This window comes from Tiliqua scincoides, chromosome 6 (genome assembly GCF_035046505.1).
Source record: "Tiliqua scincoides isolate rTilSci1 chromosome 6, rTilSci1.hap2, whole genome shotgun sequence".
In the NCBI taxonomy this organism is placed as follows: Eukaryota; Metazoa; Chordata; class Lepidosauria; order Squamata; family Scincidae; genus Tiliqua; species Tiliqua scincoides.
Genome location: NC_089826.1, coordinates 29,570,715 through 29,580,519, shown reverse-complemented (window position 1 = coordinate 29,580,519; position 9,805 = coordinate 29,570,715).

The window sequence follows — 9,805 nt, the reverse complement described above, 5'->3', positions numbered from 1 at the left end:
TTAAAAAATTATGTATGATTACTTATATCTAATATAGTTTTAAATTTTATAATAATTTAGTGTTTAGATTTAAGCACATGAAATCAATATATGAATGATTTTAGCTTTTATTTTGTCATGTCCTACATTTTTCTTGGATGTCCTAAATTTTAGGGTTATGGCATCTGGTCACCCTGACTGCACAGTGTTTACTATGTCCCTTAAAAGGAGAATGTAAATTTCAAAATTGCAGTATGTTTATTGGGGCCAAACTATGGGATAAATTAAGCATGATGTTAACCAACCCTTGCTCCCATGTACCTTTAAATAGGGGAGCCAGGGTGGCATAGTAGTTTGGGAGGTGGACTTAGGCCTGGAAGACCCAGGTTCAAATCCCCCCTCAGCCATGAAGCTTCCTGGGTGACCTTGGGCTAGTCACTTTCTCTCAGCCTCACCTACCTCACAGGGTTGTTGTGAGGGGAGCAGTTGTATACCCTGTCCTGAGCTCTTTGGAGGAAGGGTGGGTGAAAAATAAATAGCAACTGGGGAGCAAAGCTTGTTCTTCTAGGTCAGTGTTTCTCACACTACGGGTCAAGACCCAACAGGTGGGTTGCAAGCCAATGTGGGTTCCTATTCATTTCAATATTGTATTTTTAATATATTAGACTTGATGCTACCATAGATTGTGACTGCATTGGGGAAATGTTACAGACCTGTACTTTAACAATCTACTATGTATATTATTTCTTGAACAATGACAGTCAGTGAGACTTTCTCCTGGGTAAGTGTGGTAGGACTGCAGCCTAGGATTGTTAAAAACTTCCCTGCTTGATGATGTCACTTCCGGACATGACATCACTTTAATTAATTAACAGTATTTGAAAAGCGGTATATAAATACTGTTAATTAATCACTTCTGATGCGTCCCAACAGATTCTCATTCTGAAAAGTGGGTCCTGGTGCTAAATGTGTGAGAACCACTGTGCTAGGTTTTAAGATTTTATCTTTGATAAGGCTTTCCTCCATCTTACCTAGAACAGATGTTAGGCTGACAGGCCTGTAGTTTTCCAGGCCTCCTCTCCTTCCTGTTTTTAATAATTGGAATGACATTAGCTACTCTCCAATTCTCTGGCACAGAGAACATTTTAAGGGACAAGTTACATATTTTAGTCAGAAGATCAGCATCTTCATTTTTTAGTTGCTTAAGAAATCTTATACCATCTGAGCCTGGTGGATGGTGGATACCATCTGAGCCTGGTGACTTATTGATATCTAATTTGTCAGTAAGATCTGAAATGACTTCTAACCTCCATCCAACTAAATTCTTTAGTCAGGAGGGGCTGTTCAGGCAAATTAGCACTAGCACATACACATGCGCATTAATTAGAGGAAATGAGATTGAAATCACACTGCTGTACTAACCACTCAGTTGAGCTCTGTTCTCATAGTTCTCAATGTTATGAAAAAGAAAATTAAAGATGGCTCTCCCTTCAAGTTTGTATCCAAATTTTGAATTTCAGAGTGAAGCCACTATGGCTTTATTCCAGTGTTCTTCGTTTTGTGGGTTGTGATCCTAATGGGGTAGTGAAGCCATTTTGGGGGGGGGGGGGGCAAGGTTGCAGCAACCTTTTAAAGCCTGTGCAAGAGAGAGCTTGGACCTAATCCAACAGTGGTACTGCTTTATCAAAACTGTGTTCTTGATATGATCCTGCACTGAGCTATCTTGCCCCACAGCTCCTAAAGCCAGCCCTGTTCAGGTTACTACCTCCCGGGATTATTATGAAGACACAAGAGGTAGGGGAAAATGGGGCAGGCAGGGCAAGGGTGGGTGGATTGGGCTGTGGGAGGGGGCCAGAATTGACAGTCACACACTTTATTTATTGGTGTTGTGACACGAAAAAAATGTTGAAGACCAAGGGCTTAATTAATTGATTGATTGATTGATTGATTAATTAACAGTATTTATATACCACTTTTCAACTAAAAGTTCACAAAGCGGTTTACAGAGAAAAATCAAATAACTAAATGGCTCCCTGTCCCAAAAGGGCTCACAATCTAAAAGATGCAAAAAGAACACCAGCAGACAGCCACTAGAAAAGACAGTGGTGGGGTGAGGCGGGCCAATTACTCTCCCCTTGCTAAAAAGAGGAGCACCCACTTGAAAAAGTGCCTCTTACCCAATTAGCAGGGGTTAATTCTAGCTGTAAGACCCACTTGCAAGCAAATCTAGAATGGATCAATTGAAAGAAATGTTGCTATCTTTTAAAATCTGGATTTCCCCCCAGTACTCATGGGGCTTGACTACACTACTTAAATTAGAAAGGCCGGATATAACTTCTGTGATCAAAATGTTTTGAACATGTTCATTTCTAAAACAATTTTCTCTCAAGTTATTTTACTGCAACAGGAAATCTTATGTGTTCCAGAGTCCCATACTGATCAGGAGGAACATACAGCTCATGGGTATACTATAAGGGACTTGAGGTAGCCAGGCTCAGAGCTCCTTGGAAGAAGAGATGGGATGAAGGTGACAGGGCAAGTGAGCCGGAAGTGATGCAGTTCCTGCCTCCCCTTCCTTGGCATCCTTCCTGCCTACCTATGCTTGCCCTTCAGTGACCACCTTCTGCTGCCACTCTTTTACAATGTCAGTAGAGTTTTAAAGGCTTTAAGAGGAGCGTGGCGGCAACATTATTATCATCCAGGGCCAGCCTGTTTGTTTGGCCCAGTGAAGCATCTGTTTCAGGTGGCAGATGGGAGGGGGAGCTGCGTCTTGTACGCACTTCCAAATTTTGATCCAGTAGCACAGCTACAAGAGGGCAGTGTGGTAAGTACTGCAGGTGCCACAACACGACATGAAAGCAGCTTCTCTCACTCACTGTCGGAGCCATTCCAGGCATTGAAATGCAATGTGCAGGAGACACCGAATGGGTATTACATTTCGCTGCCCAGAATGGTTCTAATGGCAAGTGGGAAGGGCTGCTTACATGGCATGTTGTGGTGCCCCTCCTTGCTACACCACTGTGCTTATCTCTTCTGCCACACCTGGTCTTACCCAGCTCAGCCCCCACAGGTTCTGGTCCATCCCCTCCTCTTACTCTTTTCAAAGCTGGAATTGTGTTGAAGGGAGGGCAGTAAAGGTATCCAGTTGATGGTTCTCCCCACTTTGCTACCTGACATTTTTTGGGTAGGAATGTGTGTGACAGGGGTTTCCTCAACTCCAGTGTCTGTATTGTGGAATGTCCTTTCCAAGGAGACCCCCCAGCCCAAGCCTATGCATGTCTACTCAGAAGTAAGTTCCACTGTGTTCAATAAGACTTACTCCCAGGTAAGTGTGCATAGGATTGCAGCCTTATTCATCTACCTTCCAGTTTGCCTTTCAGTGAGCAGCTAAAACTTGATTTAAAACGATGGTACATTAATAAAGCCTGAGGATGTGGACAGACTCCTTTGGAGTGTGAGGCCATCTGCCTACCTGCTTGACCCTTGCCCAGCTTGGCTAATAAGAGCTGCCTGGGGGCGGCTGGCTGAGTGGACAGGGAGGGTGGTCAACTCTTCTTTGATGGAGGGGACGCTACCGCTTGCCTTGAAGTGGGCGGTGGTTCGGCCCCTCCTGAAGAAGCCCTCCCTGGATTCTACTGTATTAGACAACTATCGGACAGTCTGCAACATCCATTTTTTCTGGGCAAGGTGATTGAGCGGGTGGTGGCGTCTCAACTCCAGAGGGTCTTGGATGAAGCGGATTATCTGGATACTTTTCAATCTGGTTTCAGGCCAGGCTTTGGGACGGAAACCACCTTGGTCCCCTTGGTGGATGACCTACACCAGGGACTGGACAGGGGGAGTGCATCCCTGTTGGTCCTGCTGGACCTCTCAGTGGCTTTCGATACCATCGACCATGGTATCCTTCTGGGCCGACTGACCAGGTTGGGAGTTGGAAGCACTGTTTTGCGGTGGTTCCACTCCTACTTGGAGGATCAGTCCCAGATGGTGGTGCTGGGGGATGCCTGCTCGACACCCTGGCCCTTGAGGTGCGGGGAGCCATAGGGTTCAATTCTGTCCCCCATGCTATTTAACATCTGCATGAAACCACTGGGAGAGGTCATCTGGGGATTTGGAGTGGGGTGCAATCTATACGCTGATGACACCCAGCTCTATCTTTCCTTTCCTCCAGATTTCCAGATTTGGTGGTTGAGGTCCTGGAGCGCTGTCTGGAGGCATTGAGGATCTGGATGAGGGCTAACAAGCTGAAATTAAATCCGGATAAGACAGAGGTTCTCCTGGTTCGGAAATCCTTGATGCAGGTACTGGAGTATCGGCTTGCGCTGAACGGGGTTGTGCTCCCCCTGAAGGAGCAGGTCCACAGCTTGGGGGTCCACCTGGGCTCACAGCTGCTCTTGGATTCCCAGGTGGTGGCTGTGGCTAGGGGAGCGTTTGCTCGACGTGCAGACCTGGCCATGGTGATCCATGCCACAGTGACATCGAGGTTAGACTATTGTAACGTGCTCTATGTGGGGCTACCCTTGAAGGTTTTTCGGAAACTGCAATTAGTGCAGAATGCGGCGGCCCATGTAGTTATTGGAGGTAGGCGGTGTGACTCTGTTGGACCGCTTCTCCAGCAGCTTCACTGGCTGCCCATTCGTTTCCAGGCCCAATTCAAGGTGCTGGTTTTGACCTTTAAAGCCCTATACTGCTCTGGGCCAGGGTATCTTAGAGATCACCTACTCCCATACAATCCAGCTCATCCTCTTAGGTAATCGGAGAAGGCCTTTTTACAAGTGCCACCACCCAGGGAGGTACGTGGGGTGACGGCAAGAAATAGGGCCTTCTCAGTAGTGGCACCGACACTATGGAATTCCCTCTCCCTTGACTTACGAACTGCTCCCTCTCTTGAAAGTTTCCAGCAAGGCCTGAAGATTCTTCTGTTTAGACAAACCTTCTGAGTTTTGGCCTTTTTAAAAACATTTTTTTAAACACCTTTTATACCTTTTAACACCTGGTTACAGGCCATGGGTCCTTTTTATAAATTGCTGCTGGTTGCTCTTTTAAACTTTTTATCTGATTGCTGTTTTTATGATGTCTGTTTGTTCGTATGTTTTTACTTTGTTTTAAATTATGTTTTTAATGTGTGTTTTTAATTATTGTTGTAAGCTGCCTTGGGTTCCTTCGAGGAGAAAGGCGGGATATAAATAAAGTAAATAAATAAATACAGCAAAATCCAAACAAAACAAATACATTTTGCTTGTTTTTAAACTTTATAATTGTGAGGCACCCTGAGCATTTTTAATGGAATGAGAAATATGAATACTTTAATGATAAATATTGCAGGTATCAGTCACAAAGTATTATACAGCTATCTCTGTCTTGCTTGTACTGTTAGGTTCTTCCTGATCTTTTAATTATGCCCACAACTTTTTAATTAGGGAGATTTTTTAAAGTGAAAAATGGGGTGGAGTGTTGCCCTCCTCAGTTTCTTTTCTTAACAGATAGAGATGTGTTTGTCAAGTTCAATATCTCACTCTGTAGGCTGTAAATTAAAGCTGATTTCTATTCTTAAATTGCTCCCGGCAATGCCTCCTCCCCCAGTATCATTAAGTATAATTTGGAACTCCAGGCTCATATTAATCTCATGCTGTGAGATTAAGTGCTTGTGCTCAGGAACTGTAAACCTTATAGGCCAGGAGCTCAACACAAGTTGGAGTGAATCAACAGGTTTGATCCTAAATGGAGTGAGCAGAACAGCTGATGTGCAAACAATCTTTTCCTCCCCCTTCTCCCTACTGCAGTTCTTGAAAGAAACCCCCCCCCCTTCCTGAGGGTCAGAAAATAACATGGGATCTTGTGATACAAGGGCTGCAGTGAGATGGCAAATTGTCCCAAATTGGGCTCAACTGAGGACTCATCTAATGTGGTTGTTAGTGCAGAGTGGAGTTTTTGTGCACCAAGTGATCCCCTCCACAAAAGTCCCCCTTGGGGAGAGAGAGGTGTTATAGTCCCATGTCACATGCCCCATGTTCTGAGAATGTGGGTGCCACATTTGGACTTCTATGATGGCGTAGATGTGAATTGACTGGCTGCCATTATGCTGTCCTATGCTTTGTGGTGTGTGTGTGTGGGGCGGGGGGGGGAAGGTGGGTGTTGTGTGGTTTTTTTGGTGCTTGTGTTTTGCCAAATCCCAATCCACTGGACCTTGTAAACCAGTCCAATCAATCAGAGTTGCCAATAAGCCAAGTTACAGTCCAAAGTCAGGTTCCAGGTAGGTTAGTCCAATCTGGCAGGGTATCCAAATCAAAGTCCAAAGCCAAAATCCAGTCACAATCCACAGTCTGATTCCCAATTCAATAAGCCAAGTTAGTCTCCTCTCCAACCTGCACTCCTTCTATCACCCACCAAACCCTTTCTGCCTCAGGTGCTCCCTGTATACCTGAGGATCTCCTTATGCTCTAGTGGCTGCAGCTGTGCAGCACACCTCTAGCTACCACCTGGGCCTTAATCCTGCATTCACTTAGAGCAAGGGGCACTGTGGACACCACACCCTATCTCCTCGGTAATATCTTCCACAATTCCAATACAGCTTGTAATATGTGTATAGCCTCTATGGGACTCCTCTAATCTATGCCTAGTCTGTGGTTGGCATAGTGATATTCCACAGAAAGGGATGTGTCTGCCCTGTGGTGCAGGGATAGGATCTGGCGCTGCTGTTTCTGTGGCACTCCAACTGTGCAACACCCACAACACACCCAAGAAACTCCCACAGAACACCCCAAGCCTCAACTAAATTACACTGGAGGCCTGCATCAGGTTTGCATCAGTGCAGGGTTTCAGGCACCCTGCACTGGCGTTAGGTCTGCGTCCATTGGTTGAAGCTGCCTTCCACCAGTGGAGCTCTTGTAGCACTGGCAGATCACATTTTGTACCAGTGTTTCCCATGGATAGGACTTCCATTTCTGCCCAATGCATATACACAACAGGGACCAAATGTGTACTACCTGTGAGCTGGGCAAAAATGGGTTAATGTCGATTTACATCAGCGTATCTGGAATAAGAAAGGCACCATAATGTCTTAATCCTAAGAAGCAAGTTCTGTAATAAAATATAAATATTGACAATATGACCCATGCATGAACCAAGATAGTTTAAACATCTGTGTATATACAGTATTTGTGCTCCTTCCAACAAATGTGTGGTGGTATTCTTTGAAGGAAAATCTTGGCCGAGGAATAAATATCATATTATTAAGAATAATACTTTCAGTCTGTGTAGCATTTTCTTAATTTTAAATTATTTTACAGTGTGCTACACAAGTGATCCCATCCCTTTTGTTTTGTGGGACAAGCATTTAAATACCAATTCTCATAGGAATCATTCAACCATTGATGGTACTTGGCCAATGTACATAAGTTTATGCAGCTGTCATCAACATCGTCGTTTTGAACGTATTCTGCTAATGCATGGGCAATGCCTAATCCCCTAAAACTCATGCCATTGGTTTCATGGGCATTGGGATGTGACCACACTGTAAAGATGTCCAGAAGACCCAAAGAAATACAATAGTGTAACCATAAATATTAAAATTAAAAAATTAGCATGTGCAGTTGAGAGGAGCCCTGATGTTAGCAATCTGGATATATTGTACCCAAATGCAGGGTGAACAGAAGCGCACAGACTCGCCATGCCTCTCAGCTCTCCCTGGGTCAAGCACTGTCTACACAGGCAAGCATTAAAGAGTTTCTCCCTGTGATTTGGAGTGCTGAGTTCCAAATTATGGGTAAAAATTCTGGTTCGGTGGTTGTTTTTGCAGGCAAATGCTATATTGGGGAGAATACGGAGTGGACCTGAGAAGTGTGCTGGTATGGGGTGTGTGCTTGGCCAACTCATTTTCTTTTGTCCTGTAGCTAGGTGCCATGTACCCATATTTCTAATGACCTGATAGGATGAGGAATTGGGCCAATGCATTGCCACAATACTGCTGAGAGTGGTACATAATTGCACTATGTAGAACTGGTGACTCTGATCCAAACAACCCTTATCTCAACATGCTACACTTGCTGTGCATGAGTGGGCCACAAACACAATGCTCACCAAATGGTTTGTCTGCTCTCATTCACTTGAATTACTTCCAGTCCACCTGGTTCTTTTAGGATCAGCCAAGGGTATGAACCTATCTTCTACTACAGCAGATCCTTGATCCATCTGACTTGGTATTGTCTACAGACTTGCAGTGGCTCTACTGACAGCAGCTCTCCAGCATTTCAGACAAGGACCTTTCCCACTCTTGGAGCCTGAAGACTTCAGGGAAACTTGAGACTCTCTGCCTGCAAAGCAGGTTCCCTTTCCTAGGTAATACAATCAGAACTATAGTTGCCACTGAAATGTTGATTTCACTGTCATCAAAATCCAAAGTAAATTTGAGGGTAGAACATCAGAGGAATTTTGAGGGAAGCCAAAATAATATCAACTAAGCAAGAAACCTCTTTGAAGGGATTCTGTCCATCACAAGATTATGACTACATTTCACCTCATTTCAGCCAGATTTGTGTTAAGACTCAACTGAAAGTCATACTGAAATGAATGGGGGTGGAGAATCTGACATAAAGCTTAAGAGGATGGGAATGTTAAGCTGGAAAAAAGTGACCTAAGGGGGACATGATATTTATTTATAAAATCACTAACAGTACGAAAGAGTAAATAAAGAGAAGTCACTTCTGTCATAACACCAGAGCTTGGGATCACCCTGTAATTTAGCAGCCGATTCAAGATGACCCAAATAAAGTTTTATTCAGTGCATAGTAAATTTATAGAATTAATTTCTGTAAGACCCAGTGAAGGCCACTAACTTAAATGGTTTTTTAACAATTACCCAAATCCACAATGTTAGCCATGACAAACCCAAACTGCCATATTCAAAGACTGTTCGTTCTGATTACCTGATAGGAACTAACAATGGGGGGTGACCATTATCATGCCCTGATTTTGACTTTCCAGATGAATCTGGCTTGCTCTATTGGAGACAGGATGCTGGACTAAACAAACTTTTGGTCTGATCCAACAAAGCAATTCCAAGTTCCTACCCATACGTTTTCTTTTGCGCGTCTCCAAAAATGGTCATACTTTCTAGTTTCTTATGATTAATATACAGAACAATTCTTTGGATAGCTTAAAGGGTTTTTTTTTCCCCCTCTTGCCAGAAACCATTCTGAAGTTACAGCTGGCTGAACCGATCATCCTGCAGCTGCAGTGTTATATAAGCTCAACACCATAAATTCTACACTGCTTTAATAAACACAGATTTGGACCTGTCATTCAGTAGAGACTATTGAGGGTGACTGAATTTCTTTTGGGGGGAAAACCAGACACTCCTTCCTTGCATTCAGTACTTTAACCAGAAAATCCCCCTTTTTTTCCCTTATAGCTCAAATCAAGTGAAACTGAATGGTGGTAACCTTGCAAGGTAAACTTGCTTGCAACCCTCTCCCCACATTCCCTCTTACAAGTATAAACACTGGAAGAATTTTGTTGGTGGTGTTTACATGACTATATACCAGCAGTTCCCAAAGATGCCCTGGGGTATTGCAAGGCACTTGCCAGGATGTCGGGGGGGGGGGCTGCCCACTGCCTGGTAGGGAGACCACAGCGTGAGCCTCCAAACAGTGGCAGAGGCTCAGCACAGCAGGCAGAGCTGCAGAATGCAAAAAATGCATGCTGGGAAAAAAACCTCCAGCCCACCCTGACCTCTTACTGCTATTTTTGAGGCTTGCAATGCCCTCCAAACCCAGAAGTGGCAGTGACATCACTGCATGACACTGTCAATCCTGGCCTTGTGCCGCCC